An 8,990-nucleotide genomic window follows, 5' to 3' on the forward strand; every position below is an offset into this window, starting at 1 on the left:
CGTCTCTGAAATAAAATGCTCAGTTTTTTTACGGTGCTGTACACAAAACGTATATCTTGGTAGTTTGTAGATCGGCAGAGAGAGACATAATACACACACATACAGCTTTTAGTTTATACAGCGCCATCTCTCTCGTCTTATATTGCTATTCCTACTATTACTATACTATGTTTTTGATAAGTGATATGTTTTTGATATTACGGTAGTCACTCATACGTTCTGCATATTTCGACTGTATAGCCTGACCAGGAACATAAAAACCCTGGCATAGAGGCGCCTCAATTGCATTTGATAGTGCAACACTGAGTACAGTCGTACATGTGTTAAATTAATAGGCTAAATTTATGTATCAGGATTCAGGATTACGGGCTAATTTGATATTTTCATAAATTACCGAAAAAATATTATTAAAGGTAACCTGGTTTAAATAAATTAAATGAAACCATCAATCGAGCTAGTAGGATTTATTTTATTATTCATCAATAATCAAATTCAGAACTTGAATATTCAACTGCAATGTCTGCTCATGAACGCTTCAAACTCGGTACTTCTTTCCCAATTCCATAAAATTCAAAACTTAGAAAGTGACAAAAAACTTTAAAATAGGTAGTTGAAACAGACTACAGCTAATTTTCATAGTGGACTGTACTATACGATAAACATGTCAGTCAATTTGACAACCTTTGTCGGAAACATTATTCAATGAAAATATTGTCCGAACCGTTAGTATTTCTCTTCGACAAATACATTAACACATTGTGAACCACTTTTCTTTCACGACTATAAAAATATTTTAGCAATTTAATTCACAAAATCAATTGCACACATTTAAAATAAAGTTTGTTTACACTTTGACAACAATAGACTGACATGCAAGGTGACATGTCAATGAAGTTTTCAGTTACTGTTGCCATTAAAAGAAATTAGTACCATTAGTTTTCCGCAACATGGCGAGGGTTTTTATGTTCCTGGTCAGGCTATAATGGTTAACATGGCTTGAATTATGCAGAGTTTCTTACATTACACACAAATGTTGATCGCCTTATGAATTTAATAATGAACGGGTTAACCCAGCAAAAACAATTGAATTTACGATGCCTTATCATTTGTTATTTAATAATTTGAATTATCACAAGTGCAATTTGGCTCGCACCTTATATCGGGCAGCTATTTGGAGTACTTGTACTGGCTTGTTAATTTTCCTATTATCTTGATGTTATATTGGCCTGAAAAGTATTACTATGCGAGCAATGAAATATGTTGTGAGAAATGGTTGGCCACACGCTCATAGCAGCGGACGGCACTAAGGGTTAAGATCATGTTGACATAAACTATTGATTAACTGTTGTAAACGATTGAGCGAGTGAGGTAAGAATTACCAGATGGTACCTATTTACTTTAGTTACATCTACTATTGTTCCAAATAGGATGTATGTAATATTTACTCTTCGTAGTTAAATTTTCGAAATATTTGCTTTGTAGTAAAGCTAGCTATGAAAGATTTCAGAACCTGATATTTCTGACTTCAATTTGCCATCTGGTGATTCCAGAATTTCATCTTTTCATAATAATATTGTGTGACAAAATTAGGAAATGTTGGAAAACTTAGTGTAATGGAAGGCAGTGATGTTGGAACATGGGTCTCAAAAATGTAACGACAAAGTCGAGGCAATACGATCGTGTAGGGTCAGAGCACCGTGAAGCATTCATTGAATATTATATGTGATGTTTATTTAAGATGATTAATCTGTGTAAATAATTTGTAAAGTATCTAATATTCGACATGAGGTTTGTGAGGGAATGTTAAGAGTTTATTAAGAATTTAGTTGCTGAAAACATTTTATTTGATTCGATAAAATCTAAATCATTAAATAAATCAATGCAGTATACATAAATGAATGCTTCACAAGATCTGGATAATGTTATAGGCATAAAGCTAAGGGTACAAAATTAAATGTTCGTTTAAATCAGAGGAAATATCCCTAATATCAAAGAATCGAATGTTACGAGGATACCAAGGCCTAAGTAGAGGATATTTTCAGAAATAAACAGGTTGGCTATTTGATGGGGACAGGAATAGGTAATATTAAAATTTGTAAAAAGATTGTGTGAAATATTTTAAGCACTTTCAAACTTATCCTACACGAAGTTTTCGGGACTTTTATTTATTGGCCAGTATTAAGAGGAATTTAAATTGTTATACGAATAGAAAGAGTCCGTCGCATTAATCGAAACTGATGCAATTATTAATACGTAAGCATCCAATCAAATGATTACCATCTCATCCCCATCAGACAACAAACCAGGCCCAAAGCTCACGAAAACGCGGTTAAAGTTAGTTATACGTTACGAATTTTAACATATGTTAGGAGTCATTTTACACTCATGTTATGTATGCTAGAGTGTCGACAATATCTTTTGGAATTCCTCTATATTTTGTATACAGCCCAATATTTATTGTACAGTGTAATAAAATATCATGCATGTATAATGAAACGTTTTATTTCCACACATATTTCCTACCCAGTAATTTAGAAAATAATTAAACTCGAACTAAACTTCAATTTGGACACGTGTAAATCCCAACTAATCCCAACTAATATTATAAATGCGAAAGTAACTCTGTCTGTCTGTCTGTCTGTCTGTCTGTCTGTTACGCTTTCCCGCTTAAACCTCGCAACCGATTTTGATGAAATTTGGCATAGAGATAGTTTGAGTCCCGGGAAAGAACATAGGATAGTTTTTTACCCGGTTTTTGAAACAGAGACGCGCGCGATAAAGTTTTTCTGTGACAGACAAAATTCCACGCGGGCGAAGCCGCGGGCGGAAAGCTAGTATTCTACATAATTTATTTTAATATCCAAGATATTATGTATTTCGAAATAAATACCTACGTTGTGAGCACCTAAGGTAACATTACGAATTTTCAAAGCTTTCGTGCTATTTTAAAAATTATATTTGCTGTGATTGTGTATGAACTCAAACAGTCAACTTTGTCACGTCTACGCTTTTGCTCAGAGCAAAACAAAACATAACAAATCATGATTTAACATACAAGAAGCTCTGTTGGTATTGTGTGCACGTATTGTTTGTACTTTACAAAGCTTGTTCTATAGGCATTACAGAGAAAAGTCTGTTTTCCTTCCTTTAAACAATCATGAAGTGGGATTTACAGATTTATCAAGATTAATTTATCAAATTGTAAAAAACAAGAAATTGCCGATGTTCACTCGTTTCATTATTAGGTATCTTTTTTAGGTAGGCTTTTCCTTGGGGCTTTTATGTTCCCTTAGTTCTTTTTTACGTATCTTTATTATTTATGCAAATACTTTTAACATTTTTTTACGTTACGACCCGTCTAATAAATAATAAGAATTTAGGTACAAGCACTTAAAAATCGAGGGCAAGTTTCTTGAATTTCTTTGTTGATTTAGGAAATTTCAGGGCTTCCCGGAAATCGAAATAGAATGAGTAAGCTATTTTGTTATTTTAATGTGATTCTCTAGTATCCACTAAGTTTCGAATCTTGCCTGGAAGCTTTTAGCACGTTTCCTGTTTATTGCCTTCTGCCTACTTACTCCCGGTTCTAGTTATAAATTCAAAGCGGGAGTGGAGTGTTCCCGGGGAAGTAAAGTGTACATAACATAAATACAATGTTGGCGTTATAATACGTACCTACCTTATGTTGGGCAGTAAAAGGGGACAAGTAAATGAATACCTTTAATGGAAGCAAGGAAATTGGTGGATCGACTGTCCGTGAGTGTTGTGTGTGAGTGTGAACAATTTCGTGTGAGTTGTGAACAGTTGTAGAACTACCGACTCTCGGTTTCTTGTTTATCTTATTAGAGAGCTGATATTTACAAATAGATTTACGCCCGTAATCACAAACATTACTATGAGGTCTCACAGTGCGTGTGGACGCGCAGGGTCACACACGAACCAATCACAGAGCTCTATTCAACGTTGTCCGTTCGATTTGCTGCTTGTGAATACGGGTGTTATTAAGCAGGTACCTACATGGCTACCCAACCCAATCCACTTGTTATGTAATACTTGGAATTGTTTCTAAATTATCGAATCGTTCGTACCGAAAACATTGACAACTTCAGGGAAAATTTGTGGAACATTAATATACTTCACTCTACTTTGGCTTCAAGATGAAGTTACAATTTAGCATGTTAACTGTAATATTAACATGGCCTCGTTATACCAAATTGTGAGAAATTTTCAAACTTCTCTAAAATCTGCAAGTTACTTGTAAATCTACCTACCTATCTGATCTACGTAGTTAGGTACGTAACACTATCTTAGGTAAGTCATACTAAACATCAATTTAAAAACATTTCAAAATAGGATGAAAGCTGATCAGCTCTATCTATTAGTAGGTAAGTAGAGTCATGGGATTTTGGTAAGTAAAATGCCATCCTAAAAACGACGTGCTCATTTATTTTCATCGTACCAAAAAATAATTACATTGGATTGGCATGGCCCATACCTTTATCTTCAACTTAATTAATTGCGTTTTTAATTACTTAACCGCTCTGAATTTAGCTTGGGAGTTTTAATGGACTGCTCTCTGCTACTATCATTTATTAACCAAGATAATATTATTATATTGGTACGTATTCGGTATTAAGCTACCTGGCTGTTGGAAGTTCTCGGTAGTGATTTAATAATTAATTAATTAATTTTTGCTCAAATGAAAATTGAAATGTATTACAATCAAGAGTGCAAAAATATCTTTCCTTTCCTTACAATTTGTATTCCTTGATGCATGGATATGTCCTTTATTAAATTATGGGTGGATTCGACCAAACGTCGGTTTTGACATATCGCTCACCTAGCAGTATAATGACNGTAAATCTACCTATCTGATCTACTTACGTACCTACCTAACACTATCTTAGGTAAGTCATACTAAACATCCATTTAAAAACAGCTTGAAAGTAAGCTTAGATTTCAAAATAGGATGAAAGCTGATCAGCTCTATCTATTAGTAGGTAGGTAGAGTCATGGAATTTTGGTACCTAGGTAGGTACAGTCTAAAACAAATTGGAAAATCACAACCCAAAAACGACGTGCTCATTTATTTTCATCGTACCTAAAATAATTACATTGGATTGGCATGGCCCATACCTTTATCTTCTGACTTAATTAATTGCGTTTTTAATTACTTAACCGCTCTGAATTTAGCTTGGGAGTTTTAATGGACTGCTCTCTGCTACTATCATTTATTAACCAAGATATATTGGTACGTATTCGGTATTAAGCTACCTGGCTGTTGGAAGTTCTCGGTAGTGATTTAATAATTAATTAATTAATTTTTGCTCAAATGAAAATTGAAATGTATTACGGATGCACTCGAGTGAATTCCATGAAAATATTACTGTGAACCTGCACAATCAAGAGTGCAAAAATATCTTTCCTTTCCTTACAATTTGTATTCCTTGATGCATGGATATTTCCTTTATTGGATTATGGGTGGATTCGACCAAACGTAAATATAAATTTACGTTTGGACATATTTCCCATACTAAAACTCGGATAAAAGTTTGGTTGAATCGGGCCTAAGTGATTTATTTTTCCTTCTCTTTCTTCTTCTTTCATGTCAACGGCACTAATTTGCCCCAACAAAGCTCGATCTCAATTGCAACTCATGAGTCTCATGACCCGAGCCAGGTGGTCTGATCTTGTGCAAACATTGATACCTACTCAAGTCTGAACTGGAGCTGGTCTCCACAGCCACATGCTGTAGGTTTACAGAGACGTCGATTCTTCAGCCCTGAGATTTATCGATGGCAGCAAATTAAGCAAAACACCTAAGTTGTATGTGTTAACCTGGAAAGAACCCCGAAATTCTGACTGAAAATTTTTTTTATTTATATTGCAACACAGATGTTTGTTGTGCCGTCGATTTTACTCGTGACTTACTACGTAATGTGTACGCAAGCTCTACATCATATTTCGCGCCAGCTTTCATTAAGTCGAGTGTTTCTTTCTGCCAAATAAATAGAGACGGGAACATGAGACTCTTTGACTCAGTATTTCGGCAGTCGGTCGTTCAATTAGAGCGATTTGGGTTTATTTGCGGCCATTAGGGCTTTGAGCCGGCCTCTGCGCTCGTTAGGCGCGCTCCAACTTGTCTGCCTGGAAAGAATCCCGAAATTCTGACTGAAAAACTTTTTTCAAAACAGTAGCTCGATTAAAGTCAACCAAATCGAAATAAAATTTGGGATGTTGCTATAGTTTATTTATTAGCGTATATTTGTTAAATGGTAACAAAAAAAAACAAATATGGAAAATTATACAGGTGTTAAAGGAAATGTTAGCAACTCGGTACCATTTTGCACTGAAACATATTTATTTCAGTGCGCTCGCTGTTAAATTTTAATGTTCGGGTAACGGATTTCTGTTGTTGTTGGTTTAATTTTTTTTAAATACTGTAAAATCACGAACTTTTAACAACAGTTTTTTTCGCAAATATAAAACATGGCGTTATTCAGAATTCACTAAAGCTTTTGTCGATCTATCGTTCACGGATCCCAATTATTTTGTACACTAATTAAAATTCATATCGGTCCAGCATCAAAGCTAATTTAAAACTGATCAAGTCGAATGATTCGATTCCAAGTTGATGAGGTTTAATCGATTGACCAATAGCCTCAATGGTGGCGTTATTGTTCATTTTGTCGATTATCGTATTCGCTTGCCGAAAATTAAACTCGAATGAGCTGTGAATATTAAAATGCACTTTTGTTTGTGCTACAAGTATCTTGGTAATAAATTCGTTTGATAAAAATTTTTTTCTAAGTTTACACACAATTATAGGTACCTATAAATTATTAAGTAGATAGGAATATGTGTATAGAATCTATACATAATCTATAATATAGAACGTTTTATACACGAAGACGCGCCCCACCAATTTTTGGTCGAGGGGTCGCGGGACTCGCGGGGAGGGTGATCCGAGAAATCCGAGCGTCATTATTGTAATGTGGGTGTACACTCATGGATAATTTAGTGTGTACTGATAACACTCAAACATTAGCGGAAGATTGCCAATCTTCCGCCAATCTTAGATTGGTGGGGCGCGTCTCCGTGGATGAAACGATCTATAATATTGCGTTTACAAGTAACTAAAGGACGAACTGCTGAACGAACCATTAATCATATCCGTAAGCAGATTTATGGTCGTTTGCAATAATGTATGTACGTTATAAGACTAAAGTTTTCCCTACATGCCGAATGAGAGCTAAATAACATCATTAAACTGCAAAATGACGATTATATACTGCGCAGTAATTGACATCCCAGCTGGCAGGAGGTAGGTACATTCCCATTGGCATTGGCTGTAGCAGGAAAACTTCCAGGGGTCTCAAGGATACTAGGCGCTGGAAGTCCTTCAGGTCTTTCGTACTTGTCATTTTTACGTCTGGAAACAAAATAATAGAGCCAAGCTAAGTCATCGTTAAAACGGTTCAGGGTCATAATTCTTAGATTATTGGTATCATATCAGTCATCAATGTCCACTGCTGAACATAGGCCTCCCCCAATGACTTGCAGATTGGCCTATTGACAGCGGCTTGCATTCAGCGCCTTCCTGCAACCTTTATGAGGTCATCGGTTCACCTTGTGGATGGACGTGTTACGCTGCGATTGCCTTTTGTACATACTCGTATATCGGTAAAATTAACCAACTTCTTTGAGGATGTTTTTTCTATATTGCGGGAATTTAAATGGTGCCTTTTAGGTACACTTAAACTTTTTACCTGTAGAAACTTCGCAGCAAATTTTGGTTAGGATTCGGTTGAGTTTCGAAGCCATGTTGTGCACTTCTTGGCCGTAACGGGAACATATGATGACCCAGGATATATGCACGATTAGATGGCTGACCCCGTGTGGCCTAAAGATAAGTGGACCCTCCTAAAAGAATTAAAAGTCAAAGTTATCCCTATGGAAATGTATAGGTACCTACGTGAGATTAAGGTTAAATAACTTAAAAAACCGTACGTGTGTTAAATTCTCTTGACAAAATCTGTATATCAAAAATATGAGGTGACTTCCTGCTATAAATAATGCGAATAGTATCTGAAACAAAATCACAAATCAATTTGCTTACCAACATCTAGACACATGTATAAATAATCTATAGCCGCTCGTAAGCAGAGAAACATAATGTTATCTACTTACCTGATTGCCAAAGCACTTCTTTAATCGTAGAGTACACTCAAACAGTTGTTGGTAGGTCGTAACTAAATCCTTTAAATAGTCTCCAATAGAGTCATCTAGGGCCATGTCTTTCACTAGGGTATTTAAAGTCAGGAGAATAGTTTTGATCACACAAAGTAAGGAGCAGTACATTAGTATTGCAATCAAAAATTTTGTCTCCGCCCAGATTTTTAAAGCAAACAACATAATTATATAATGATGATATAACTCTTTATTTTCATAGTTTAATATTTGGTGTGTTCCTAAAACTGTCCTAAGGATGGCTAGAATACACACGGTAAGTATACATTTGATCTTAAGCTGCTCCAGAAGTTTTTGGTACGAGCTATCGTGTTGAACGACTTGATGGGCGCGTGACAGGTTCGTCAGAAGATTTGTAAACTCTGAACCGAATCTTGGCCCAAAGTATAATCCAGAGAGGATACTCTGTACGAGGTACAGAAGTTGGAAACTTAACAAACCATAAGCTATGAGACGTACTGGCTGAGAATGCAATAAAAATGAAAAGTTCTCTAGGATTAACACAAATGAGACGATGCCTTCTAATAGAACTCCAAAGATAGTTAAAATCTGCTGTTTTAGCTTTAGGTAGATAAAATCACGACGGATATTCAGAAACTTCTCTATTCCACACAGAAACTTTATCGATTCGAAATGCTCCATTGTATAACAGTAACATTCAATTCGATATTTTTTAAGACATTGACGTGTCTGTTTAGTAGGTCGGGAACAATGAATGTTAGGATCTTCGTAAAAAACCA

The sequence above is a fragment of the Ostrinia furnacalis genome, unplaced genomic scaffold (genome assembly GCF_004193835.3).
Source record: "Ostrinia furnacalis isolate ACB-3 unplaced genomic scaffold, ASM419383v2 OfSCF6505, whole genome shotgun sequence".
Lineage (NCBI taxonomy): Eukaryota > Metazoa > Arthropoda > Insecta > Lepidoptera > Crambidae > Ostrinia > Ostrinia furnacalis.